At 45.4% G+C, this 26892-nt stretch overlaps 1 long non-coding RNA gene across 3 annotated transcripts in view; it reads right to left on the reverse strand.

Moving 5' to 3' along the window:
- Positions 1 to 480: 480 nt before the first annotated feature.
- The window catches only part of LOC124231772 (uncharacterized), a 31899-nt gene continuing 5487 nt past the window's right edge, over positions 481 to 26892 (reverse strand). The window contains exons 2-6 of one of the 3 annotated variants that reach the window (XR_006886676.1): positions 25385 to 25509; positions 24739 to 24827; positions 14545 to 14813; positions 7077 to 7190; positions 481 to 564 (exon numbers count right to left, since the gene is read on the reverse strand). This is a non-coding gene — a long non-coding RNA (uncharacterized LOC124231772). Of the gene's footprint in view, positions 565 to 1031; positions 3324 to 7076; positions 7191 to 14544; positions 14814 to 22816; positions 24345 to 24738; positions 24828 to 25384; positions 25510 to 26892 lie in introns of those variants that run through there. The other 2 variants (XR_006886675.1, XR_006886677.1) reach the window with 2 other exon arrangements.

The raw sequence follows: 26892 nt of genomic DNA on the forward strand, positions 1-26892 counted from the left end.
GTTCTCCACATAGTGCAGGTCGGTGATGGTGAAATTGACAGTAAAAGGCATCAAGAAAGGAACTGCAGCTGCAGTAGGAGGAAAGGGGATAAAATGAGGCCAGTCCTGGGTCAGGCCCAGGGCTGGATGTGGGAGGTGAGATTCTGAGGACACACCTACTCTAGTGCCAAGCTGGCGTCTGCTCTCGGCTGTCCTACTTGAGACACCTCGCATAGCAGTCGCTGTCCAAGACCCTCCCACATACATGACTACCCATCCCGGTTTGCCGAAGACTGTGTGGGTGCCTGGGATGCAGATTTTCAGTTTTAAAAGTGCAATGGTCCTAGGCAAAGCGAGATGGATTGGTCACCCTGTTCCCACATCCCTTTGGCTTTTACCATTTCCGCACACACCAGCACCTGTATCTCTTTGTCCTGGGGGAATTAACAGGTCCAGGGATCATTCCTCTAGCAATGATTGATGGGGTTTGTGGATAAATACCTAGCTCCCTCACGCCCTCCGATGGGATGATTCCAAGGTGCATGTTCTATGCCTTCTCCCAGAGCTCTTTTCCAGCCTCCAGACCTGTGAGACAATAAATTTCTGCTGTTTAAGCCACCTGAGCTGTGATACTTTGCTATGGCAGCCTAACAAGTACACTATATGACCCAACAATTCCCTTTCTAGGTAGGAATTAGAAACAGACTCAAACAGATACTCGTACACCCATGTTCATAGCAGCATTAGTCCACAATAGTCAAAAGGTAGAAACAGTCCGACTGTCCATCAACAGATGAATGGACAGATAAAATGGGATATATCCGTACAATGGAATATCATTCATCCACAAACAGGAATGAAGTTCTGATACATACTACAAGATGGACGAACCCTGAAGACATTATGCTAAGCCAAATAAGCCAGACACAAAAGGACAAACATGTAGCATGATTCTACTTATATGAGATATCTACAACAGGCAAAGTCACAGTGACAGTAAGTAGATTAGCAGGGACTGAAGGGGGTGGGGAAAGAGGGGTTATTGCCTAATGGGTACACAAATCCTGTTTGGGGTGATAGAAAACTTTTGGAAACAGATAGTGATGATGATTGCACAACAATGTAAATGTAAGTACAACCGCTGAACTGTACATTTAAAATGGTTTAAAATGGCAAATAAAAATAATAAAATAAAATTAAAAGAATAATAAAAAATAAAAATACTAAAAAACTTATTTTTACTTGTTCCTGAAGTCACACTCTAAGGCCAAGGTGGACGTTCCAGGTGTGGTCACTGGAACAAAGAGACGTTTAGCCAGTGTATTGAAGGTGGTTGTGGTCTCAGCAATGATGGGGGATGAACGTATGGCAGCTAAATTAGTGGTCTCCAAAGTTGTAGTTTCCAGGATAGCGGTTGGACTTGATCCTTCCCTGTGACTGGTTTTAGGTGGTTTTGGGGTCTCTGAAGCAATCAAGGCCACAGTGTCCCCTGTCACAGTCTTGGAAAATTCTGGAAGTCCAAGTGAGGTTGTGGGTGGTGAGATTTCTGTGCTCCAGGAAGTTACAGTACGAGGCTCACGAGCTGTTGCAAGAACAGCCGGGAAACAGTCAGAGTTGGGATAGTTGTACAGGCCTCTGCTGCAGGGTTAGTAGCCAATAAGCCTGTGGTCTCTGATGAACCAGGGGAAACAGCTGAAGTTGAAAGATTGTGCTGATGTCTATCCCAGGATGAGTGAAGAATGAGGCTGTTTCTGTAGGAACGCCAAGTGAGACAGCTGGACCTAGATCAGTTCTGCTGGTCTTAGTCATAGGTTGGTGAAGGATGTTTCTGGTGGACCAAGGGAAATGGTCTGAGTTGAAGGAAGTAGACCAATCACCAACCTAGGTCAGATGGATAGTGAGACTGCGGTCACTGGTAACTGAGGAAAAACACTTGAAGCAGGAAAATTCGTGCTTCTCTCTGCACTGGGGTGGGTGACCAATAAGCCTGTGGGCTATGGTTCACCAGGAGAGAGAGTCAGAGTAGGAACAGCCATACTGGCATCTGTCTCAGAACTAGTAACCTATGAGGTCACCGTATCTGGTACCAGAGGAGACAGTTGCAGTTGGAACAGCTGAACTGACTTTTGCACCAAAGCTGGTGACCACTGAGCGTGTAGTGTCTGATTCACTATGGGAAATATTGGGGATTGTTTTGGGAATAGTCAGGCTGGTCTCTGCAGAATGGGTGATCAATGAGACTGTTTTACCTGCCTCCCCAAGGGAAACAGTCAGAGTTGGAACAGCTGAACTGACTTCTGTCTCAGAATGGGTAACCCATGAGGCTGTGGTCTTTGGTTCATGTGAGGAATCAGTCAGAGTTGGAAAAGTGCTGGTCTCTGCCCCAGAACTGGTGACCAGTGGAGTCACTATCCCTGGTCTGGTCTCCGCAGAATGGGTGATTTATGAGCTGTGGTCTCTGGTTCATGTGGGGAATTAGAGTTGGAAATGTTGTAGTGGTCTCTGCCCCAGAACCAGTGTCCAGTTAGGTCACCACATCTGATGCACTAGGTGAGACAGTCATTGTTGGAATGGCTGAACTGGCTTCTGCCCCAGGACTGATGGCCCTTGAGGGTGTGGTGTTGGATTCACTATGGGAAAAATTAGGAATTGTTCTGGAAATAGGTCTGCTGGTCTCTGCAGAATGGGTGACCCATGAGGCTGTTGTATCTGGCTCACCAGATGGTCTCTGGTTCCTATGTAGAATCAGCCAGAGTTGGAATAACCACACTGATCTCTGCCCCAGGACTAATAACCAGCGAGGTCACCATCTCCAGCATTATATAGGGGAAACAGTTGGAGTTGAAACAGCTGAACCGACTCCTTCCCCAGAACTGGTAGCTGTTGAGAGGGTGCTGTCTGATTCATTATGGGGAACATTCAAGGTTTCCCTGGAAACAGGTGGGCTGGTCTCTGCAGGATGGGTGAGCCATGAGGGTGTGCTCTCTGGCTCACCAGGGAAACAGTCAGAATTTGAACAGCTGCACCGGTCTCTGCCCCTGAACTAGGGACCAGTGAGAATGTTGTCTCTGATCCTCTATTAAAAATAGACGGGTTTGTCCTTGGAACTGCTTGTGCTGGTCTATGCTCCAGGTCTGAGGGTCAAGGAGGCTGTCACCTCTGGAACATCAGGGAAAACATCAGGGATGCTCACTCCTATTGTGCTTTTGCTGGCCATTTTACCACATATCCTGAGGAAAGTCAGCATTCCCAAAGTAAGTGGAGAGACTAATAAAGTGGCTGTGGAGGTGATCTTCAGAGCTGTGGCAGTAGTTTCTACCCCCTCTGTCCTCCTGTTGATCATCCTGTAAATTGGGGGATGGACACACAATTCACACAAAATGATCACCACTTACTGGGCTGGCCATAGCTTATTTTTTCTTCACAGGAGTAAAGGGAGAGAAATGTCTCTTCCCAGCATATGAGATACCTCTGCAATGGGGAAGGAACTGTGACTGGCATCCTCTTGCACTGCAACTCCTCCATGAATTCTTGACCGTTCTTGGTCCCAAATGTCTTCTGTACTCTCCAGCCTCTGAGCCTTTGCTCAGGATATTTTCTCTGTCTGCCATGCGCATCTCTCATCACATTCCTTACATTCTGCCCGCTTCAAACCCCAGCTCAAATCTACCCTTACAATGCGTGTCAGAATTCATCTCCCCCTTCTCATTATTTCCTTCTCATGCTGTTGGAGTCTGTAGGGTACCAACGCTCACAGTCAGCTTGTTAACAGCTATTCATGTCTGACTGCTTGGCATATAGTAGGTACTCCACACATAGTGTTGAATGAATGAAGGAATGAGTGAATGAATGAAGGAATGAACACATGGAGGGATGTACACATAAGCAGGTCTCCTCTGACTTGAGAGAGATCATGTGTCACTGTGCTTAAGAGCTTGGGGTCTGGAATAAGTGTCCTGCACTAAGATTCTGGCTTCTCCACTGAATAGATGGGTGGCTTTTTAAGTTACCAAATCTTGCTAGACCTCCATTCTCTCATCTATAAAGTAGGGGGCAGTACAGTGGCCACCTCAGAGTGTTGATAAAAACACACGCAGGATAGTGCCTCCTGGTTTACAGTATTACTACTACTACCTACTATTGCTACTGTTATTACTAACCCTACTGCTACCTACTACTACTGTTACTACTATGACTGCTACTACATACCATTACTGCTGTTATTACTACTACTAATACTGTTACTACTACCACTGCTACTACCTACTATTAGCGTTGTTACTACTACTATGACCACTCATTACTATTGTTATTACTACTGTCCCACTACTACTACTAGAGTTATTGCTCATGTTACTACTACTACTAGGTACTATTACTATAGTTACTACTACTTCTACTTTTTGTCCTTCTACTACAAAATAAGCATTTGCTGAATCAAATTTGCCAAGAACCACACTAGACTAGTACCAAACCTGGCCAAGGTGACTGGAATTCATCCTCTGAAAGAGCACTGCAGCGACAGTACAGCAGTGACTAGCCAAGGCTTCAGAAAATGGAGCCCAGGAAGGAGGAAGAATTCCTGGAGGAGGCTTCTCTATAAAGACCACAAAGCCTACTGGAGCTTGGTGCAGGGAGAGGGACAAAATGAAAAAGATTTTGACTCTGATGGTGGAGCAATGTTCTTCTTTTGCTAAGAATATTTAAAAAAAACATATTTCTGAGAGTGGATATCTTAAAGTGCTTCATATGTACACGATAATGATGGTGATTGATGATGCTGATGCTGATGGGCAACTGCAAAGCACTGGCATGCTTTATCTCTTTGATCCTCACGAGAACACTGAACGCACAACCTATTATCCTTACCATTTTACAGAAGAGAAAGACAGAACTCAGAGAACATAATTTGCCAAGGCCACACAACTACTAACTGATAGTGTGGGAATTTGAACACAGGTCTGTCTGAATCCAAAGCCTATGCTCTTAACCACTGCAGTGCATCAATTCCCTAACTGAATGTCAGGATCTTGTGGGGGCCAGGAAGGGAAAAGGAGGTCGTGGGGAGAAAATGTCCATCTAGGGGGACTTAACAAGCATTCTCTGGGGCAGATTTGCTCCCAGGGGACACTCAGCAATGTTGGGAGACATTTTTGGTTGTCACAACTGTGTGTATGTGGAGGGTGCTACTGGCATCTAGTGAGTAGAGGCCAGGGATGTTGCTAAACACCCTATAATGCACAAGACAACCTCACACAATGGATAATCTTCTACCCAAAATGTCAATAGTGCTGAGGCTGAGAAACCTTGCTCTACATGGAAAGGAGCCAACGAATACTGCTGGCTATCCCTCAAAAGCTTTGCCATCTAAATATTGGTTATCAGCTTCTAATAGGCTTTTTATTTTACTAGAAAAAAAATCATTCTAACTTTGCATGAGACGTCAAGTTTAGAACAAAGCTGTTACTATATGAAAAAATACTTGTCACCTGAAGCCTAGTGATTCACTTCCCAGTGATCTGATGTAGCCCACTGTCAATGCCCCACTCACATCCCATAAGCGCTCACTCTTGCAGTACAGTGACCTCAACAGGATCCTAATACAGGCCCTGTGACTCCATACCTGAGGGCTTTCACTTAGCCTCTGTGTGGGCCAGGCTGGAAGTGCTGAGGATTACCACCCCAGGAGCAAGCAGCCCACAGCCAATAATGGCAGGGGGTTGGACGATACCCCAGTGACTTTGCTCCTGGGACAGGACAATGCTGAGGTGTGCTATGCTATCTCCCAGACTCCTCAGTGGGACTGACACAGTTTCCCACAGCTGTCACCTGCTCATGAATGCACCTGGCATTGACTTCCTTTTCCTTCTCGTCTCCAGTCCTTCCTGGGCCCACCTCCACCTAAGATAAACCACTTGCCTCATCTCCTTAACTCAAGTCTGCTTCTGGGGAGACCCAACCAAAAATACCTGAGTCATAGGAAAAGGCTACTAACCTGACTGTGGGTGACTCTGTTCAAAGCCTGGATCTCACAAAAATGTCCCGGTAAAATGGTTGGTCTCTAAATATCCTGAGAGCAACTCAATGAGTACAAGGAGCTTTACCTTTATGCCACGCAGTGAGGAGGACCCCTCGCTATATACACCTGCCCCTCTTAAATGCTCAGGCCGAACAATAATACTGTGCACTGTCAGTAGGGGTCTTTCAGAGGAAAAGATTATGCAGTCAAATAACTGTAAAACCCTGCGTTGTATGAAGCTGATCAAATGTCTTTACAGTCGGAGTTCTCTGAGCTTTTAATATGCTTCTGCATGTAACTCTAGGAAGGATTAACATGTTTTCCAAACTTTTTTGACCACAAACTTCTCTAACCTTTATTAAAGGGCATTCAAGCATTGCTAAGGCTTAGAAAGTTTTCTGAAGGTTGTTTTCTGCCCATGTCTCCAGTCTCATCTCCCACCATCCCATCTTCATATTTCACACTTTAGCAAAGGTAAATTATTTGTACCTTCCAGATATTCCCAAGTTTACTCCTCTCTGTGCCTTTGCACGTGGCTCTCTCCTCTCTCCAGAATGTCTTCATCAACTCCCTTTGTCTTGCTGATAAACTCTACTCATTCTTTCAAACCCAATGCAAATTATTACCTCCTCTATGAACCCTTCCTTCTATAGTTCAAATATATATTCATTACATACTTTCAAGGTTGCATCATAATTACTTTGTCCCTTTGCTTTCTCCCCTACTGAACTGAGAGCTCCATAAATGTAATGCCAAAATATTTTTATCTGTGCATCCTCAGTTTTTAGCATAGTCTCTACACACAGTAAGCTATTAATAAGCATTTTCAGAATTAAACTGGGTGAAATTTATGAAGGTGACATATCCAACCTTGAACTAAACTCATTCAGCATGTTATGAGGGAAGGAAAAGTGGAAATACCCACCTGGTAACCACTAGACAAAGACCCAGCTAAAACAGGGAAGCTCATGGCAATCTCACATAATTCTCTCTCTAAAGGAATGAACGTTTCATCTCTCTGGAACAGGAAATAAGGCCACAAGAGGGATTACCAGGAAGTAAGTAAAGTTGAACCTACTGTTAAAACTAGCAGATGATGTAGATGTCAGAGGGACACAGACTGGTGCTGCGGTAACTTCATATGCTGCCTCACTGGGTATCCCTGTGAGATGCTCCACAATGCCAGCAGTCCCTGCAAGGATGAGGGAGAAATCTAGCATAACTCATCTTATCCAGAAGGAGTGTACTGTTTAAATGGATCCACTTAAATGACTATACAACCCAATTATTCTCCAGTCCACATGGAATTCTGCCAGGGCTATGTGCCATGAGTGGCCACAACCATCCACAGATCCATCCATCCACTCATGGATCTGTCAATCTTTCCTTCCACCCATACCTATATCTACCCATATTCTGCCATCCTTTCTTCCTTCCATCTTTCCTTTTATCATTTCTTCCTACAATGCATCCTTCCTTTTATATTTCCTCTCTCCTTTCAATTTTTCATTGCTCTCTCTTTCAATCTTTACTTCCTTCAATCCTCCCTTCTTTTCATCCTTCATTCCTTCTATACATCCAACATTCCATCTTTCACTTATCCATCTCCCCATTCTTCCCTTCATCCTTCCATCTATCCAACCACACAGTTCTACCTTCTTACCATCCCACTCACCACTTGCTTACTGAACACTCACAACTCAATTGTTGAGCCATGTTTTAAGACACGGGTTAATAGCCATCAACATGTCTAACTTTATTGTGAATTGTTAAAACTAGTTTGAGAGAGAATCAAGTCATTCTACTGTCAACAGTCTAGTGAACAGTAGTGGAGTAAGGCCTCCTTGGACTCGTGTCCCGAATAAAAGTTGGGGCCAAATTCAACTTTTCAGAGGACTGGAATCCCCAAGAGCTTTCTTCCGTAATCTACTGACCTCTTGGAGGTGGTGTTTCTCTTAGCAGACCCTGGGTTCCTCCCACATTCGTGAGTACTTTGTCCCTTCACTTTTCATATGCTCACCTTTTCTTTCACCTTTCCCTTGCTTTTGACTCTATTCTCAAAATAGAAACATGCTCAGCTCAAAGGGGGAATCCCTCCCCTGTGTGTATGCATTACTTTAGCTGTTGTTCTAGTCCTCTACAACTCACTGATGCTCCCTTCATTAGAATCTCTAAGGATTTGCATGTTGCCAAAGAACTTTTTACCTCATTTCAATTTGGCTATTCTGTAGCATTTGACAGAAGTGACCATTCCTCTTTCCTAAAACTCCCATCCTATGGCTTATGTGATGCCAGAAGGTCTTTATTTCCCTCGTATCTCTCTAACTACTCCTGCCTAGCCTAATGGTTAAGAGTATGGATTCCTAGTGCCACATAGTCTGACTTATTATCACTTACCATCTTTGTGATCTTGAGCAAATTACTTAACCTCTCTGTGCATCATTTACTCATCTGTAAAATGGGTTTGTAATACTCCCTTCTTTAAATAGTATTCCAATGAGGATTAAATAACAATAGAAGGGTGCTTGACACAGAATAAGTGCTCTGTAAACATTTGTGGTCATTATGATTGTCATCATCAGCGTTAGTATTAATGTTAGAACATATATCATGGCACAGTAATTAGTCAACTACTTGCTTATTTACTTTTGTTTCTCCAAGGCCTAGTTCAATGCCTAGAACTGAGGATAGATCAACAAATATTTGCTAAAGGAAGTGCTGGTTCAGTAATAAACTCCTCATTAACTCCTTTTGACTTCTCAGCAAAGAAGTTACTTCCCATGAGTCCCAAATAATGGGAGTATAGGTGCGGTGGGTACTTGTGTTGCATGTGGAGGAACTTGGGAAGAACTTGTCACTGTTCCCAAGTCAACACTCTCTGTCATTTTGGAATCCATAATGGGCATAAAGGCGTCCTGACTGGTTGAGTCTAAGTCTCCAAAGTACTGACCATAACCAAGGGTCCTTCAGTAGTGCTGCTCTCTGCCTCAAGGTTGGTGTATACAGTACATGGGGTAGCTGGTAAGGAAGTAATCCCATGGTAGGATGGGCTTGTTGAAGAGTCAGTGGAGGTGAAGTCTGAAGAGGGGAATGGTGTTGAAGCTGATAAAAGTAGGCTTTCTGCAATGGTGGACATAGTAGCATCCCTGGTGCCTGACTCTGTCCTAAAAAATGGACTGGCTGGAAAATCAGCAGAGCTGACACCTGGAACTCCAGTTGTGGCAAAAGAAGCCCTGGCTTCTGACAGAGAAGGCATCAATGTGTCAGCTGAAGTCTCAGCTGAAGTCAGCATCTCCGTGTTTAGGTGATGACACTTTCTGATATACACACAGCAATCTTGGATTCTGGAAAGGAGTTTACCCCAACAGACCCTGTAAAAGAAAGAGAAGCCTAAAAGTGGGTAATAGTTTCCACTGGAATTTCAGTATATTGCAAAGATGGAAGCTGGTCTGGGACTGCCACAGAAGAGGTGGCATCAGTCTTGGGACTCTTCAAAAGATAAGTATACAGAGGAGATGAAGCTGTGTTTGTGGTTGTGGCTGACCTGGACTGCAGGGCTATGCTTGTCTCCCTCAGTGCAGGAGTCAGATGGGAAAGTGGCTCTGTCTGAAATCTTGTGATCTCAAAAGAGATATACATTGATGTGAAAATAGCGGTCTTCTCCACAGAGGAGGAAATACCCATTGGATATGTGACTCTGGATGGCTCAGAGTGGATCAGGACGGAGCAACATAGTTCACGTCTAGAACTGATGGACTCCACAGTGGTCACATCTGTAGTTGTGGAAGGATGAATTTTCTCTGTATGAGAAATTATCTGTGGAGGCTTCAGAAGTGGCCAGTATCTCAACCGTGGTGCTATTCAAACTTGGAAGTGAACTGGTCAAGGGTTCCAAGCTTGTGCCTGACATGTCTGTGGTCTTCACCAGGCCAGAGGTGAGAAGTCGCAGGAGTAGAAGAGGAGGGGCTACTCCCAGGCGATATAGAGGAAACAGGGGAAGGTGATGTATGGCAGGTAATGGCACCAGGAAAGATGGAAATTTGGTTTCTTCCACAGAGAAAAGGCTCACCCTTGACACATCCTCGGGACTCTGCTCATGAAAGTGGTCATCTCTGAGCGTGTAAAACTCTGAATCATAGCTGAGTGAGTCCCTGACCATGAGGCTGTGGTTGATGTGTCCAATGTAAGTGTGCTCTATGACATAGCCCCAGGGAGACCTGTTTGGATGGTGATGGTTATTTCTGCAGATTCTGCCACAATGGAGGAGGTAGAGAGCCTAGCAATGATTCCTGTGGAGATGTCTGGTGACATCATGGACTGAGCAAGGCCAGGGATGGATGTACTGCAGGAGGAGATTACTTCTGTCCTGGAGACCTCAGTAGTAGTACCAGTGGGCACTTCAGAAAGGACAGTAATTGTCTCTGTGTCTCAGCCAGTCTTCTGGGTGGTGCTGGTCTCCTGCAGCTCAGGGGTCAGGGAGGACGTTGACTCTGTCTCAGTCTCTGAAGTTTTAGAAAAGCCAGGCATTGATGTGGAAACTGTGGTGTCTCATATAGTAGAAGAGGTAACCATTAGAGATACAACTTTGGATGACTCTGAGTCAGCTGAGGCAGAGGAACGTGATTTGTGTTCAGAACTGATGGTCCCCAGATCAGTCACTGCTGTGTCACTGGAAAGGTGAATTGCCTCTGCATCTATGGAGGCTTCAGAAGTGGCCAGTATCTCAACTGTGGTGCTGATCAAACTTAAGGGTGAACTTGTCACAGGTTCCAAGCTTTTGCCCAACATGTCTGTGGTCTTCCTCAGGCCAAGGGTGAGAACTGAGGTCACAGGAGTAGGAGAGGAGGGGCTAACCCCTGGTGATGTGGAGGAAACAGGGGAAGGTGAGGTCATGGCAGGTAAAGGCACCAGCGAGGATGGAGAGCTGGTTTCTTCCACAGAAGAAGGACTCATCCATGACACATCCTCAGGACCTCTGCTCATGATAGTGGTCATCTCTGAGTGTAGAAATCCCTCAGTCACAGCTGAAGGGATCCCTGCCAAGGATGTTGTGGTTGATGTGTCCAAAAGAAGTGTACCCTGCAATGTGGCTGTTGAGCGGTGACAGCATTTCTGTCAATTCTGTCATGATGGGGGAAGGAAAAAGCCTGGTGATGGTTTCTGTGGAGATGAGTGGTAACATCATGGAATGAGCAGGGCCCGGATTGAGGATCCCACTAGAGGAGATGGCTTCTGTCCTGGAGACTTCAGTATTAGCACCACTGTTTACATCAGGAAGGACAGTGGCTGGCTCTGTGGCTGAGCTGGTCTCCTTGGACGTGTTGGTCTCCCTTAATCCTGGGGTCAAAGAGGAACTTGTCTCAGTCTCAATCCCTGTAGCCTCAGAGAAGCTAGATGTTGATGTGTAAACAGTGTTTTCCCCCATAGTGGAGGTAGTAATCACTGTGGCTTCAGAGGGCTCTGAGTGAGCTGGACAAAGGAACGTGATTCATGTCCAGAACTGGTGGTCCCCTCATTGGTTACTGCTGTGTTTGTTGAAGGATGAACTTTTTCTTTATCTGTGATGGCTGCTGAGGTGGCCAATATCTCCACTAAGGCGCTGCTCAAACTCTGAGGTGAACTGGTCCCAGTTTCCAAGCTTGTGGCCAGCATGTCTGTGGTCTTCACCAGTCCAGAGGTGAGAACTGAATTTATAAAGGAAAAGAGGTACAGTGTTCTTGTAATATGGAAGAAACAGGGGAAGGTGAGGTTGTGGCAGAGATAGGTACCAGGGAAGGTGGGGAGCTGGTTTCTTCCCTAGAGGGAGGGTTTGTCCATGACCCATTCTCGGAATCATTTTTCATGAGAGTGGTTATTTCTGAGTGTGTAAAACTCTGATTCACAGCTGATGGAGTCTCTGCATAGGGGGCTATGGTTGATGTGTTCAAGCTACGTGCACTCAGTGATGTAGCCCCAGAAAGATCTGTCTGTGTATTGAAGGTCATGTTTGTTAGAGGAGGATAGGTAGAGGGTCTGCCGCTTCTTTGTGAAAAAATATCCGGGGACTTTGTTGACTAAGCAGGGGCTGGCAAGAATGTTTTATCAAAGGAGGGACCCTCTGTAGCAGCACCTCAGTAGTAGCACCCAAGGGCACACTGAAGAGGGCAAAGCTTTGTCTCTGCACTTGAGCTGTTCTCTTGATAGACGCTGGTCTCCCTCAGTCCAGGAGTCAGGGAAGATACTAACTCAGACTCAATCTGTATAATTTCAGGCACTAATGTGGAAATAGAGGCGTCCCTTATGGTACAAGAGGCAACCATTTGAGATGTGGCTTTGGATGGCTCTGAGTTGGCAGCGACAGTGGAACATGATTCATTTGTTGAACTAGTGGTCCCCACATTCATTATTGCTGTGTTTGTCAAAGGTGAATGGCCTCTGTATTGGTGGTGGCTTCTGAAGTGTCCAGTATCTCATCTGAGATATTACTCACACTTTCAGGTGGACTGGTCATAGGTTCTAAGCTTGTGCCCAACATGTCTGTAGCCTTCACCAGACCAGGGGTGAGAACTGAAATCACAGAAACAGGAGGTGCCCTTGTAATATGAAATCAACAGGAGACAGTATGGCTAGGGTAGGTGCTATGGAAGAGAAAGATCTGCTTTCTTCCACAGAGGGAGGGTTTGTCCATGACACATCTTCATAACTTTGCTCACGAGACTGGTCATCTCTGATTGTGGAAATTCTTCAGTCACAGCCGAGTGGGTCTCTGCTCAGTAAGCCTGGTTGATGTGTCCAAGATAAATGTACTTTGTGCTCTAGCCCCTCGAAGACCTGTTTGAGTGGTGATGGTCATTCCTGCAGATTCTGTCATGAACAGGCAGGTAGAAGGGTTGGTTCTGCTTTCTGTAGGTGTGTTTGGGGAAGGTTTGAAGTGAGCAGGGCTTAGGAGCATCACCCGTGAACACACTGGAAATGACAATGCTTGTCCCTGTAGCAGAGCTAGTCTCCTGGTAGGTGCTTGTCTCCCTTAGTCCAGGATTCAGAGAGGATGTTGTCTCTCTCTCATTCTTTGTGGCCTCAGAGGAGCCAGAGACTGATGTGAAAGCAGTCATGTTCTACATGGTGGAGGAGGTAACCATTGGAGATGTGGCTTTGGGTAGCAGTGTGTGGGCTAGGACAGGAGAATGTGGTTCATGCCCAGAACTGGTAGTTCCTACATTTTCACTGCTGTGTTTATGGAAGGATGCGTTGCTTCTGTATCTGTGGAGACTTTTTAGGTGGCCAGTATCTCATCTGAGGTCTTGCTCAACTTGTGGAAGTAAACTGGTGCTAGGTTCCAAGCTTGTCCTGAACATGTCTGTGGTCTTCCCAAGGCCATAGGTCTCAGGCCAGAGAACTGAGGTCACAGATAGAGTAGAAGAGGGACTGTGCCCTTGTAATGCCAACAAAACATGAGAAGATGAGGTTGTGGCAGGAATAGGTACCAGGGAAAAGGGAGAGGTGGTTTCTTCTGCAGAGGGAGGGTTTGTCCATGACACATCCTCATGACTTTTGTTTATAAGAAAATGGTCATCTCTGACTATGGAACTCCCTGAGTCACAGTTCAGTGAATCTTGCTAAGGAGGCTGTGGCTGATGTGTCTACAGTAAGTGTACCCAGTGACACCACCTCATAAGGATCTGTTTGCATGGTGATGGTAATTCTTTCACATTCTATCTTGGCAGGGGAGGAGGAAGTTACGGTGATGTCTGATGACCTGGTGGACTGAACAAGGCCTGGGCTGGATATTCTGTGAGAGGTGGTGACTCCTGTCCTGTACCCCTTAGTAATATAAATAGAACTGGGGAAGGGGACAATACCTGCCTCTGTAGTTGAATTGCTCCATGTAAGTACTAGATTCCCTTAGTTCAGTAATCAAGCTATGTTCTAGCCCTTGTGGACTCTGGCCAGGTGGTTGTTGATGTGGAAACAATGGTTTTCACCATGGTGAAGGCAGCAGTCATTGGATATGCGGCCCTGGATGACTCTGAGTGGACTGGGAGTGGGATGAGAATCATGGTCAGAACTTGTGGCCCACACTATTGTCTATTCTGTGTTTGCAGAAGGGTGAATTGCCTCTTTGTCTGTGGTGGTCTCAGAAGTAGAAATTCTCTCACAAGTGCTGTTTTCCAACTTGGAGATGAAGTTGTCCCAGATTCTGAGCTTATGCCCAGTACATCTGTGGTCCTCAATAAGCCTGGGGAGTCTGTAATCTCCTTAATGGGGTCCCTTAGACAGAAAAGACATTTATCATCCAGTGTTCAGAGATGTATTTGACATTGATTCTTCTTCCCCAGTCCAGGAATCAGATGTAGCTCTTACATCTGCTGTAGGAGTCCTTAGCCCATGCCCCTGGGGAGTTGGATCTGGAGTTCTTACTGTGTATGGGATCACAGAGTTGCTGCTTCTGGTCTAGATACGTGCCCTGACTCTGCAGAAGTTGTCGTGGGAACCTGGGTAGAACCCTGCTCTGCTTCTTTGCTGGCAAGATCTGGCCTCTCTGATAAAGCGACTCTAGAGCTACTTACCTTTGTAGACGATATGATTCCACTTGTTATGTCCCCTGTAGAGAATGGCAGCTGTGAGGCCTGATGTTGGGCAGGAACAGCTGTGGATGACCAGGTGGGAGGGTGCTCTAGAGCAGGTATGCAGGTCTCTGTGGCCAGAGTGCTGTCCATGGTTCTCACACTCCCCTCTGAGTTGAGCACAGTAGCCAGGACCAAGTTGGTTCCCATGGTGGTGATGGTGGTGGCGACACCTGGAGAGGGGGCTGAGGTTACATCCATGATGTTCACTCCTGCAGGAGATGAGGTCCATGATAGTTGCCCAGAAGTAGAGGCAGCATCACTAGTCATTACACTTATGATGGCTATCAAAGTCTTAGACCCCATTGAAAGGAATGTGACAGAGGATGAAGAGCTCATTTTTCCTCCTGAAGCATTGGTGAGGCTGGTAATGGCTAGGCTTTCAGAGGTCAGAGATGCTAATATGGTGTGTCCTATATGGTTATATGCAATGTGCCTGTGGCCCCAGGGGATGCACCAAGAGTCCGGTCACTCTCAGCTGTCTGCTCTGACAATGGATTAGCAGATGAATAAGGCTTACCCACAAATATACTTGTCTGCCATTCAGCTGTCGTTGTTTTTTTACTCAGGATAGTGGAAGGAATGGCAGTGGAAGAGATGATCCATGTCTTGGTTATAAATTCAGATTTATCGGTCACTGAGCTCAAGGACCTTCAAAGTCACAGAGTCTTTGAGGCCAGTGGAAGGTGTGCTCGCAGAGACATGTGTGTCCACTGTGGTCTCTCCAGTGCACCCAAGCCACATGGAGAAATCCATTCCAGTTGTCTTTGGAATCAGAGCTGAGCAGCTTTGCCAACAAGACCCTGTGGTGCCTTTAGGAGTTGACTCTAGGGAGACAAAGGACACTGTACCCAATGACTTTTTGGTCCCTTCTGGAATCTCAGAATAGGGGTTGGTGCAAGCCTCAGAAGGGAAGAGTAAGACTCTTTCTGTAGCTGCCATCCCTTCTGCTGGTGACTTGCCTGGTGCTGTGACATTAGTGGGCAGGTGAGGGAGGCTGATGCTGCCACTCCCTATGGCTATGGACTGAAGGGCAACTGGTTCTGCTGTGCTCTCCATGGGGACAATCACTGTTCAACTCTTCCAAGAATTTCCTAGAGTGTGCCTGGTTTCTGGGCTGGTGCTAGACTCCTCAAAGGTTATGATTTTGAGAGCTATAGCCATTTCTGGGCTTCTTGTGGGTATGCCTGTGATTAGAAAATCAGTTGGTAGGAGATATGCAAATGGTACAGAAAGAGAGTCCTTCTGGTTGACAATATCATTCATTCCCTCCTGGGATTTCAATTCAAACCATTTCCTACTTCTCCAGAAAAGAAAATGTTAACCCTTCCTTACCACACAAGGTAGAGTTGTCAGGGACTGTAGCAGATCTGGACTCTACACCAAGGAGCTCTCCTTGGTGACTGTAGTCTCAGCTGTGCCAGATGTGGGGGCCCTCAGTGGTTCATTCCTGGCCACTGATGTGGTGATGTCCATAGAGGTAATCTCAGAGGTCCTGTTCTTTCCTTTAGCAGTGTTCAGAGACCAGGAGGAATCTTCTAGTGAACTAGTGCCTGGAAAATGTTCGGTTTTCTGGGACTGAATGTCCATGGATGATATAGATGGTGTCAGCCCTGAGGTAAGAGGAGGTGAGGTGAGGATTCTGGGTTCCCTTGTTGCAGAGAAGCTGAAGGAAGGTGAGATTACTAGGAAAAGACATTGAGGAAGACAGAAATCTAGTTTCTTCTTCAGAGGAAGGGCTTCTCTGTGACAGAGTCTCTGGACCTCTGTTCACAGGAGTGGACATCTCTGAGAGTGGAAAGCTCTGAGTCAAAGCCAGGGGTGTCCCTTCCCAGAAAGCTGTGGCTGTTTTGTCCAGAGTAAGGCTACCCCCCAGAGGGACCTGTTGGGTGGTAAAGGTCATGTATGAAGATTCTGTCATGGGAGAGGTGGTAGAATGGTTGGTGCTGGTTCTTTTGGAGATACTAGGTGTCCCCAAGGACTAAGTAGGGCCTGGGCTAGATATTCTGTCAGAAGAAGTAAACTCAGTTCTGATGACCTCAGTAGTAGCAGCACTGGGCACTCGAGAAAGGACTTGTGCTTCTGTCTGTGACTGAGTTGGTATCTTGAACTACTGGTCTCCCTCAGTCTAGAGATGTGAGTGGAAGTAGGTTCTTCTCCAGACTTTGCAGATATAGGATAAATGGGAATGATGGAAACATGTTGGTGGTCTCCACAGTGGATGCAGTAAGTGTTGAAGAAATGGTCTTGTGTGACTCAGAATGTGCAGAGGCAAAGGAATGTGGTTCAGAGCTAGAACTGATAGCCCAGATTCCATGCTTGTGCCCCCAAGATCTGTGGTCGTCAGCAGGCCAGGAAAGTGAGAAAACATATTGATGGTCCCCAGTGAGATGGAAAAGACTGATGCCATCTCTGTGCTCAAGTAGTGTGGTTGAGGTTGTCTGTACCTCACTTTGAGAGACAGATGAATCTGTCATCTCCAATACAGGGGCTCGGCTCTGTCCCTGGGCACTGGAATTCAGGGTTAGAGTTCCCACTGTGGCTGTGGTCTCTCCAGGAAGAGTGACTATGACTGTGGACTTCTGTCTTGAAATTGCAAAAATGGTAGGAAGCAGCACAGAACTCTACTCTGGCTTTCTGCCAGCCAGAACACAAAATCTGTGATCACAGGTTCCCCTGTGACAGATGCTCCTGAGGCAATGTGACCCCACCTGTCATGGCCCCTGTAGGGGATGGCAACAATGAGAGGGAAGAACTACCACTGGGTCCCGAGGTGAGTACTTGGGAACTTGTGGCTCCCACATGAATTGGACCTGTTATAGATGCTGAAGACACAGATCTTTTAGTGGCCAAGTCCAAGGTGGACACATCAGGCATAAAAGTGGGAGGGGAGCTATTTACACCAGTCCGTGTGTTTGACTTCTCAGAAAAAAAAAATGGAAATAGGGAGTGCAGTTCTTTGGGGAGTCAGGTTTGTACCTGAAATTTCAGGGAATGAGGTGCTCACCTCCTGGACATCAGGAAAAGTTGCAATGAGAGCAGATGTAGCTGTGTCCCCTGGACTCAGTTTTGTGCTGACTTCAGTGATTTAATCTGAATAAGAGGAGGAAAAGGAGGCCAGATTGTTTCCAGTGAAAGTTTCAGAATGATGGGTAGAGCTTGCTGTGGTGGCTGTCACTAAGGAAGAATGTGTCCTCTCTGTAGAAATGACCTCAGGCAAACCAGTGTCATGTAAATGGGCAGCTATGTCTGTGACAGTCAACAGAGAGGTTCCCAGTGCTTGGATGCTGACTGTGGTCCTGGACCTCCTCTCTGGACTGGTATTATAGCTGAAACTCACCTTGCTCCCCTGGGCTGGAGGGGATGACCCACAGAGTAAGAGCCCCGCCCTTGCTTGTTAGTCCTGCAGGAGATAATATCACAGAAAGGGCCCCAGGTGGAGATGTAGTTTCAGTGGTCTCCAATCCTGTGGTGGACTCAGACTTGGGCTCCACTAAAGAGGAGGTAGCAGATACAGAGGAGCCATTTTTCTCTCCTGCCACATCTATAAGGCTGAAAGTGGCTGGGCCCTCTGATCTACCAGAAGTCCAACACCCTGTTGGAATAATGTGGGCTGTGGGGGTGGTAATATCTGTGCTTGTGTCCACAGAGGAGACACTCATATCAGTTCACTCCCAGCTGTCCGCTCTGACCATGGGCTAGCAGATGAACAAGCACTACCCACAGGTGCACATGTCTGCCATTCAGTAGTCACTGTTTTTTTTTTTTTTAATCAAGGAAGTGGAAGAAACGACTGTGGTGCTGACCCATGTCATCATTCTAAGTCCATATTTATCTGTCACTGAGCTGTAGTAACCTTGGGGATTGTTCCTTGTTGTAAGCTTGTTGCTGAGTTTTGAAGGCCAGTGGAAGATGTGCTCAAAGGGACATGTGTGTCCATTGTGGTCCCCCAGTGGAGCCCAGCCATGTGGATAAGTCCATTTCAGTTGTCTTAGGAGTCAGAACTAGGCTGACTTGCTGAACATTCCCTGTAGTGCCTGTAGGAGTTGACTCTGGGGCAGGGAAGGACATTGTTCCTCTTGACTGGCTGGTCCCTTCAAGAGTCCCAGAGTATGTAACGGTCCAAGCCGCAGCTGGAAATACGGAGTGTGAGATCCTTTTTGTAGCTACCACCATTTCTGTAGATGATTCTGCTAGCACCACAATTCCTGTGGACAGGTGAGGGATCCTGGTGCTGCCACTCCCTGTGGCCATGGACTGAAGGGGGTGGCTGGTCCCACCACAGTATCCATGGGAGCAGTCTCTGTTGGAGTCTCCTTAAGAGAAGTTCCCACAGTAACTGGTCTCGTGGCTGCTGCTGGGCTCCTCAGAGCTTGGGTTTCTGATATCCTCAGATGTTCCTGGGCTTCTGGGCAGCAGGTTTATGACTGAAACAACTCTTCAGTTAGGAAGTTTGCAAGGAGGTGAGAAAAAGAGTTCTTCTTGTTTTGATTCTCCTTCTTCTATCTTTACAAATCAGTTGGGCACACCCTCTAACCATATTCTGCCTCTCTAGATGGCAGGAATCATATTATCCATCCCTGTGTCTCACGGTGGGTATATGAGCTTGATCTATCACTGGCTTGCAGAGCTTACCTTGGAACCCTAAGTTTCTATATCAGTGTGGCCTCCATGTGGATCTATGTACCACATCTCATGTCTCAGTAGAGGGTAAAGATTCTATCAAGGAAGAGAGGAAAACTCTCCCTTCTTTTGCTCCATTTTTCACCTTGGCTCCAGGCTTCAATCAATCCATTTTATTGTAGACTTCAAATATTTTTAGCCTAGACCTCAAAACTGTGAGTCTAATTGAAAAGTAGCTCTGTGGCTTGATTTTAATAGGTTAGGGGAAGAGGTAAATCAAGGCATCTTATTTCCTATGTATTTTCATATTCTTTCACCTCTCTCATCCGGAAAGGACAGAACCCTTTCACCTTCCAACATAGAAGGGTATGTCAAATTATTGCTTTCAGGAATCAGGACAGCTCTACTCATTAACCTAAGCACCTCAAATGGACACCTCCTGTCAACTGCAGACCATGTTTTGAAAGCTGTTAACAAAGGATGATAATTATTTCACCTTATATTGTAATCATCTTAGTGATGAATTGTCCCACAGAATAAAACTATGGCTCTCAAGTTTACCTTTCCTTGTTCTTGGCAATCCTTGACCTTAGTGATGGTGACTGATTTAGGAAGGCTTTTCATGATTGGTCAGTTGATTTGTAGAGACAGTATATCTGTTCTTAAGGCTGAAGTGATTGGCTCTTGAACATATAAATTATTAAGTAGAAGAAATTCATATTAGAAGTCAATAAATCTCCCTGAAAATTATTGTCAATGTCTTCTGAGTATCATATATTTAGATGTCTGAAGTGCTGATGATACCATTTTCCTGGCTGCAGTTGTTGCTGCAGGGCCATTGGAGCTTGGAAGCAGAGACTGAACAAGAGATTGACGCCTGGGGTGATAGTGTATTTTTTGTAGAAGGTACTCTGGTACTACTGAGGTTGTCCAAGTGACTAGCAGAAAGGTAGTTATTGAGCCAATGGGTGTGATCCCAAGGTATCCTATGGTGGCCATCATGTTTGAGTGCTGTCCATGGTTCTGACTTCTTTCTTGGGGCTGGTCATAAAAACGATGGTAAAGCCAGGAGAGGTGGCTTTGATTTCTTAGCCAGAATATGAGGCCTCAGCGGGAGCTCTTGTTGCTGAAGCATCCTTAATGGTTTCTTCTTCCCAATGTATCTCTTGGACGTGGATTCCAGGGCTGGGGTTGTGATATAAACGGAGGAGCTCATGGGGTTTGAACCCTCTGTCCAATCAAGTGTTCTGAGTGAGATGGTGGTTTCAGCATGAGTGGTTCCTGCTGTGCCTATATCCTCAGGGAAAGCACTGGGTAGGGCAAGCCACTCTTCTTTGTCTGCTCTACTTTTACAAAGGGAGAAGAATAATGCAAAATCGCAGCTGATACAGTTGTTGTTGGAATTTTATTCAGAGCAGTGGAAGGAAGGACAGATGGACTGAAATCTATCCCTGTGGTGGGCACAAGTTCCTCTGAGATTGTACTTTTGATTATCCATTGGTAACTTGGAGTTATGGAGGATGATGTTAGAGGGAAATTAATGCCCAGCCTAGTCCTATCAATGGACTATCAGTTAGTCCCAGGAGAGAAGAAATAAATCCCAGGAGCATGAGTCAGAGGGATGCTGGATCTCTTTCCAGAAGTTATGGTTGTTTTAGGTGTTAACTCAAAGACAGTGGACAGGCTGTGTCCCAAATGAATGACTGGTCCTTTCTGGAACATTTGAGCCAGGGGTAATGTCAACTGGGGAAGTGAAATCAGAGTTACTTTCTGCACCCATGGTCACATCAGAGAATGACTCAGTTGGAACTGTGGCTCTGGAGAATAGGAAATTATTGTTTGGGATGTTTGCTGTACTTCTGCTCCATGCAGCTGTGGACCCTGTCAGAGCAGTGGTTTTATTTATTTATTTATTTTTTGAGGAAGATTAGCCCTGAGCTAACATCTGCTGCCAATCCTCCTCTTTTTGCTGTGGAAGACTGGCCCTGAGCTAACATCCGTGCCCATCTTCCTCTACTTTATATGTGGGATGCCTACCACAGCATGGCTTTTGCCAAGCAGTGCCATGTCTGCACCTGGGATCCAAACCGGCTAACTCCGGGCCACCGAAGTGGAATGCACAAGCTTAACTGCTATACCACCAGGCTGGCCCCAAGAGAGCAGTGGTTTGAAGTAGGGCAGATCCAGTGGTGTATGCTGTGATGGCAATCTCTTTTTCTTCTTCAGTGTCTCTGATCTCTTAGATCTTGGCGGGCTCCCTGAAGCCTTGGGTAGTAGATATATCAGTGGTCCTTTGGATGCTACTGGACAGGTCTATGATAGGATGCTTGTTTGGAAAATGTGAGCAGACAATGGAACTGGAGTTTCTGCTTGTCTGTGAAAGGAGAGGACAATTCCTGCATCTTCAGAGAAAATCTAGTCTGTAATTCTACTCCAACTCAGCCCTCCAACTGCCAAAAAATCATCTACTCATGATTTAAGAAGTATTAATGATTATGTGAGATTTTTATGCTTATCAGATTGATCTCTTTGAATTTGTTTCAAGAGAATATTTAACAAATCCCAATTCTGACCAAAATGGGAGGAGATTCTGTCTCTCCTTTTCCATGTCCACTGCTCCTTCTCCAAACCTGGCCTTAGTCACCAAGTATTCATGGTCCCTCTTACCCATCTAAAAACCTTGACCACTGAATGTTAGGGGATAAGTTAATATCTCTACTCTCTTACTACTTGTATGGAATCATACAAAGTATATTCCCTGACCACAACAGAATCAAATTAAAAATGAGTAATAGAAAGATATATATTGGAAAACAATATTGTTAAGATGACAATACTAACCAAAGCGATCTACAAATTCAATGCAATCATTATCAAAATTCCAACAGCTTTTTTTTTGCAGAAATGGACAAGCTGAGCCTAAAATTCATAAGAATTGAAGGGATCCCAGACAGACAAAACAATCTTGAAAAAAAATAAAATAGGAAGATTCATGCTTCCTGACTCACACTTCCACTATAAGGCAATGGTAATGAAGACAGTGTGGTGCTGGCACAAGGACCGACATATAGAGCAATGGAACAGAACTGAGTGTAGATAAACTCACATGTCTATAGTTAAATAACTTTTGACCAGGGTGCCATAGCAAACTGGGGAAAGAACAGTCTTTTCTACAAAGGTGCTGGGACAAGTGGATATACAAATGCAAAAGAATAAAGTTGACACTTTCTCCAAAGAACATAAAAAATTAATTCAAAATGGATCAAAAACTTAACTGAAGAACTAAAACTAAAAAGTTCTTGGAAGAAAATATAGGGGTAAATCTTCATGACCTTGGCTGTGGCAATAATTTCTTAGGTATCATACCAAAAGCACAAGCAAAAAAAGAAAAAAAAAACAGATAAATTGGACTTCATCAAAATTAAAACTTTTGTGTATCAAAGGACACTATCAAGAAAATGAAAAGACAACCACAAAATAACAGAAATTATTTGCAAATCATATTTTGGATAAGGGCCTAGTATTCAAAATATATAACAAAATTTTACAACCCCAGAACAAATAGATAAACAGAATTTAAAAATGGGCAAAGAACTTGAAAAGACATTTCTCCAAAGAAGAAATACAAGTAGCCAACAAGCATATGAAAAAAACACTCAGTGTCATTAGCTATGAGAAAAATGCAAACCAAAACAACGAGATACCACTTCATTACCCACAAGGATGGCTATAATTAAAAAAACAAATGTTGGGGAAGATGTGGAGAAATCAGAACCCTCATACATCAGGGCAGCTGCTGTGGAAAACACTTTGGCAGTTCCCTAAGAAGCTCAACATAGTAATATATGACCCAGCATTCCAATCCTACATATAAACCCAAGAGAACCAAAAACAGATGTTTAAACAGAAAAACATGTACACAAATATTCTTAGCAGCCTTATTTATAATAGCCAGTTAGTGGAAACCACCCAAATGTTTATCAACCAGTGAATGGACAAACAGAATCTAGTGTGTCCATACAACGGAATGTTATTCACTCATAAAAAGGAATAAAAAAGAACTGACACATGCTACAACATAGCTAAACTTTTAAACATTATGTTGCCTGAAAGAAGCCAGATACAAAAGATGATACACTTTATGATTCCAATGATATGAAATGTTCTGAATAGGATAATCCATAGAGACAAAGCAAATTAGTGGTTGCCAGCAGTGGGGAAGGTAAAGGGTACTGACGACCTAATGGGTACAGGTTTTTTCTAGGGGTGATGACAGTGTTCTGAATTTAGATAGTGTTGATGGTTGCACAACACTGTGAATACATCAAAAAGCAATGAATTGTCTATTTTAAAATGGTAAAAACAGTGAATTTTATGTTTTGTGAATGTTACTTCAATTTGAAAACAAGGGAAAAAGAGTCTTGTTAACTGAGTCATTAAACAGATGCAGGAATGATGTCAGGCTCACCAAGCAATACCAGGCTTCTGCAGTTCTCCAGCACCACATCTCTGTATGGTGGTCTTCAGAAGGGTCCAGCAATGCCCACTATTCCTGGGTGAACACTTGAAGGTCACCAAGTCCTAACACCATCACAAACATCATGGCGTAGCCAAGACCACCCCCACCAATGTGGACAGGAAAAGGGCCAAAGACAATAGCAGTAGGGACAGGGAACCCAAAACAGAAGAAGTCCGAGCAGGTGCTAAGCTCTGCGCTCATTTGCTTCTGGGCTCAATCCTCAATGCTCATCTCCTGTCTTCTTACGCCCACTCCCAAGTCTAGATGCACCTCCAACACATAGGTGATTTTCTTTTCCAGAGAGACTGTGAACTCCTGCAATCTTATTTCCCTCAATCTCAAAGGTTGAGCAAAGGCCTGGGACATTGCATAAATCAGAGAAATACTTGGCAAATGTATGAATGATTCCCCAATGGCCATCAACAACTGCTTGAGTTTAGAACACAGTCATTTCTTTACTTAACTTCCCCTTACAACTCACAGCAGGGGCGAGCCACGTGGCGGTGGCGCAGTGGTTAATTTCACATGCTTGACTTTGGCAGACTAGGGTTCGCTGGTTCAGACCCTGGGTGTGGACTTACCCACCGCTTATCAAGCCATGCTGTGGCAGGTGTCCCACATATAAAAAACAGAGGAAGATGGGCACGGATGTTAGATCAGAGCCAGTCTTCCTTAGCAAAAAGGGGAGGATTGGCAGTGGATGTTAGCTCAGAGCTAATCTTCCTTGAAACAGAAACAAAAGCAAAACAAACAAACAAACAATATCTCTCAGTAGAACATAATGTAGACAGTGACCCTGGAGGAAGCTTCGCAATGTGGTAAATGTTGACGTGTACGACATTGTTGGGGCAGCCGCTAACCCTCCAGCAGATGCCCAGAGATCCTGGAATACCTGAAGACCTGGTTTGGCTGTGAGGCTCCAGGTCATTGAAAGATAACAAGTCCAACTTTTACTCAAAAGAATAATGATTTGGAGAAAGGAATATCTGACTCACCAGTAACCAGCTTATCAGGAAGTCATTAGCCAACCCTTCCTCCTCTGGGCATCCTTTTTGAGGAGAGGCTGGCAACAGGGAAGATTGAGCTGGAGAAGAAATGAGACACAAGAATCCAGGATTGCTCCACATTCTAGCACTCAAAAATCTGGAGGCTTCCCCACCTACCTGTTTTTGACACAGATACACATATACACACACCCACAGGCACACACACACCACACATCCATACCCACATACAAACACTTACAGTTTTCATAGGAAACCAGAATAGAGCCTTGTCTCAGCCGGGGCCAGAAAATAGGCTCTAGGGTCTTCCTGAACTTGAGGAAGAGATTATTCTCATTTCACAGGTGAGTAAACTTAAGTTCTGAAGGACATCATTGTTATCATATCAAATTTATAGAAGGAATTAGAGGTAAAATTCAGAAGCTCTGGCACACTCACAAGACAGGTGACATCTCCACAGACACTCAAACTTCCAAAGTCTCCAATGCCCAAAATCACCCAATCAGATACCAGTGACCTCGTGCCTCCTGGGGCTCCACTCACACCTCCACTGCTCAGCCTCCTCCCCATCCCTGCTCCAGGGTGCAGGGGACTTTAATGCCTGGACTCTGAGGGCTGCCAGGACCCCACAACTTACCAAAACTGGGGGACAGAACCATGGCTACCATCCTGAGCCTCAGCAGCAAATCTTCCTGAACAAGAGGGCAGCAGAGGACCACAACGCTCCTCCCCTTCTCCCCACAGCGCACTCAGGACAGGGTTCTGGAATAAATGGAAAGACACAAAGTCTTCACAGCTTCTCTCCCTCCCCAGGCTCCTGAGGACAAACCTCTCTTAGCCTGTCCATCACGTCCTCCTTCAAAATGTAATATATTCGCTACTAAGCCTTGATTTTGCTTAGCAAGTGATGAACTCAGGGTGATGTGATGGCAAAACATACCTTCTTCTGTCCCCAGTAGTACACCAATACATTACTGATCCCCCCTCACCCCATTTTAAGTGCTTAGTGTCACTGAGTCTCAGGGCACGTTCTTCCCATCCACATGGTTGTCACAATCACAGTCCTAGCTACAATCCTTATTCACTCGACACTTTGGCACCTGACTCCTACTATTCTTTCAACCTCCAGTCCCACCTCACTCAGATGACATCAGAGTCCATGAGGATGACCCTCACAGTATGACAAGTTTGTCCCCACTCCACTTCGGCCACTCATTTCCATGGGCACCACCCCAGGCTTTGTTGTCACCTGACACTGTTCTACCACCCAGAACAATACTTCAGAAATTTCCCTCTCCCTGAACACAACTTCCTAAATTTCTACCTTGTTCACTCATTTTTTTTCCTCTCACTACAAGCGTTCTTCTACCACACAAAAGACTCAGTCCATCCACTCTCCTACTTTCTTACAGTCTGTCCGCCACCATCTCTCCTCATTTCATATTTACCCAGCTCTGACTGTAATGGCCCTCATTTCAAAGTATTTCCTTATCCCTACCTGCTACCTTCACACTGGCCCAGCAGAACTCCACCAGGCATGAGTCCAGCCATCCACCTGCTCCATGGCAACATTTGGGGAGACCAATCTGCACAAGAGCTGTCATATTGCCACCACTAGAAAAACATGGTCTCCAACCTGCGAAGAGCCCTTGACCCCGCAGGACAATCCAACAACTCCATGGAGCTTCCTGGTCATGAAACCTTCTCCAATGTCTCTAAATCTCACACATCCTCACCTTTCGCCTCCATGGTAACCAGCTTCTTAAATAGTCCTCAATGATACAGGCCTCCTAGTATTCACACCTCTGTGAGTTCCCCCAACATACACTGAATTAGGGCTGACCTGTGTGACCTGTGTGACTAGAATACTGCAGAGGTGACAGTGAGTGACTTCCGGGCTAGGTCCTGGAAGGCACTGCAGATTCCACCTTGTTTTCTTGGACTGCTTGCTCTAGCGGCAGCCAGTTGCCATATTTTGAGGACACTCAAGCAGCCCACTGGAGAGATCTATGTGGAGAGGAACTGAAGCCTCCCTCCAACAGCCAGCACCGACGTGACAGCCATGTGAGCGAACCTCCTGGGAGGTGAATCCTTCAGCACCAGTCGAGCCTTCAGATGACTGCAGTCCCAGCTAATATCCTTCTG

This window comes from Equus quagga, chromosome 22, assembly GCF_021613505.1.
Source record: "Equus quagga isolate Etosha38 chromosome 22, UCLA_HA_Equagga_1.0, whole genome shotgun sequence".
Classification (NCBI taxonomy): domain Eukaryota; kingdom Metazoa; phylum Chordata; class Mammalia; order Perissodactyla; family Equidae; genus Equus; species Equus quagga.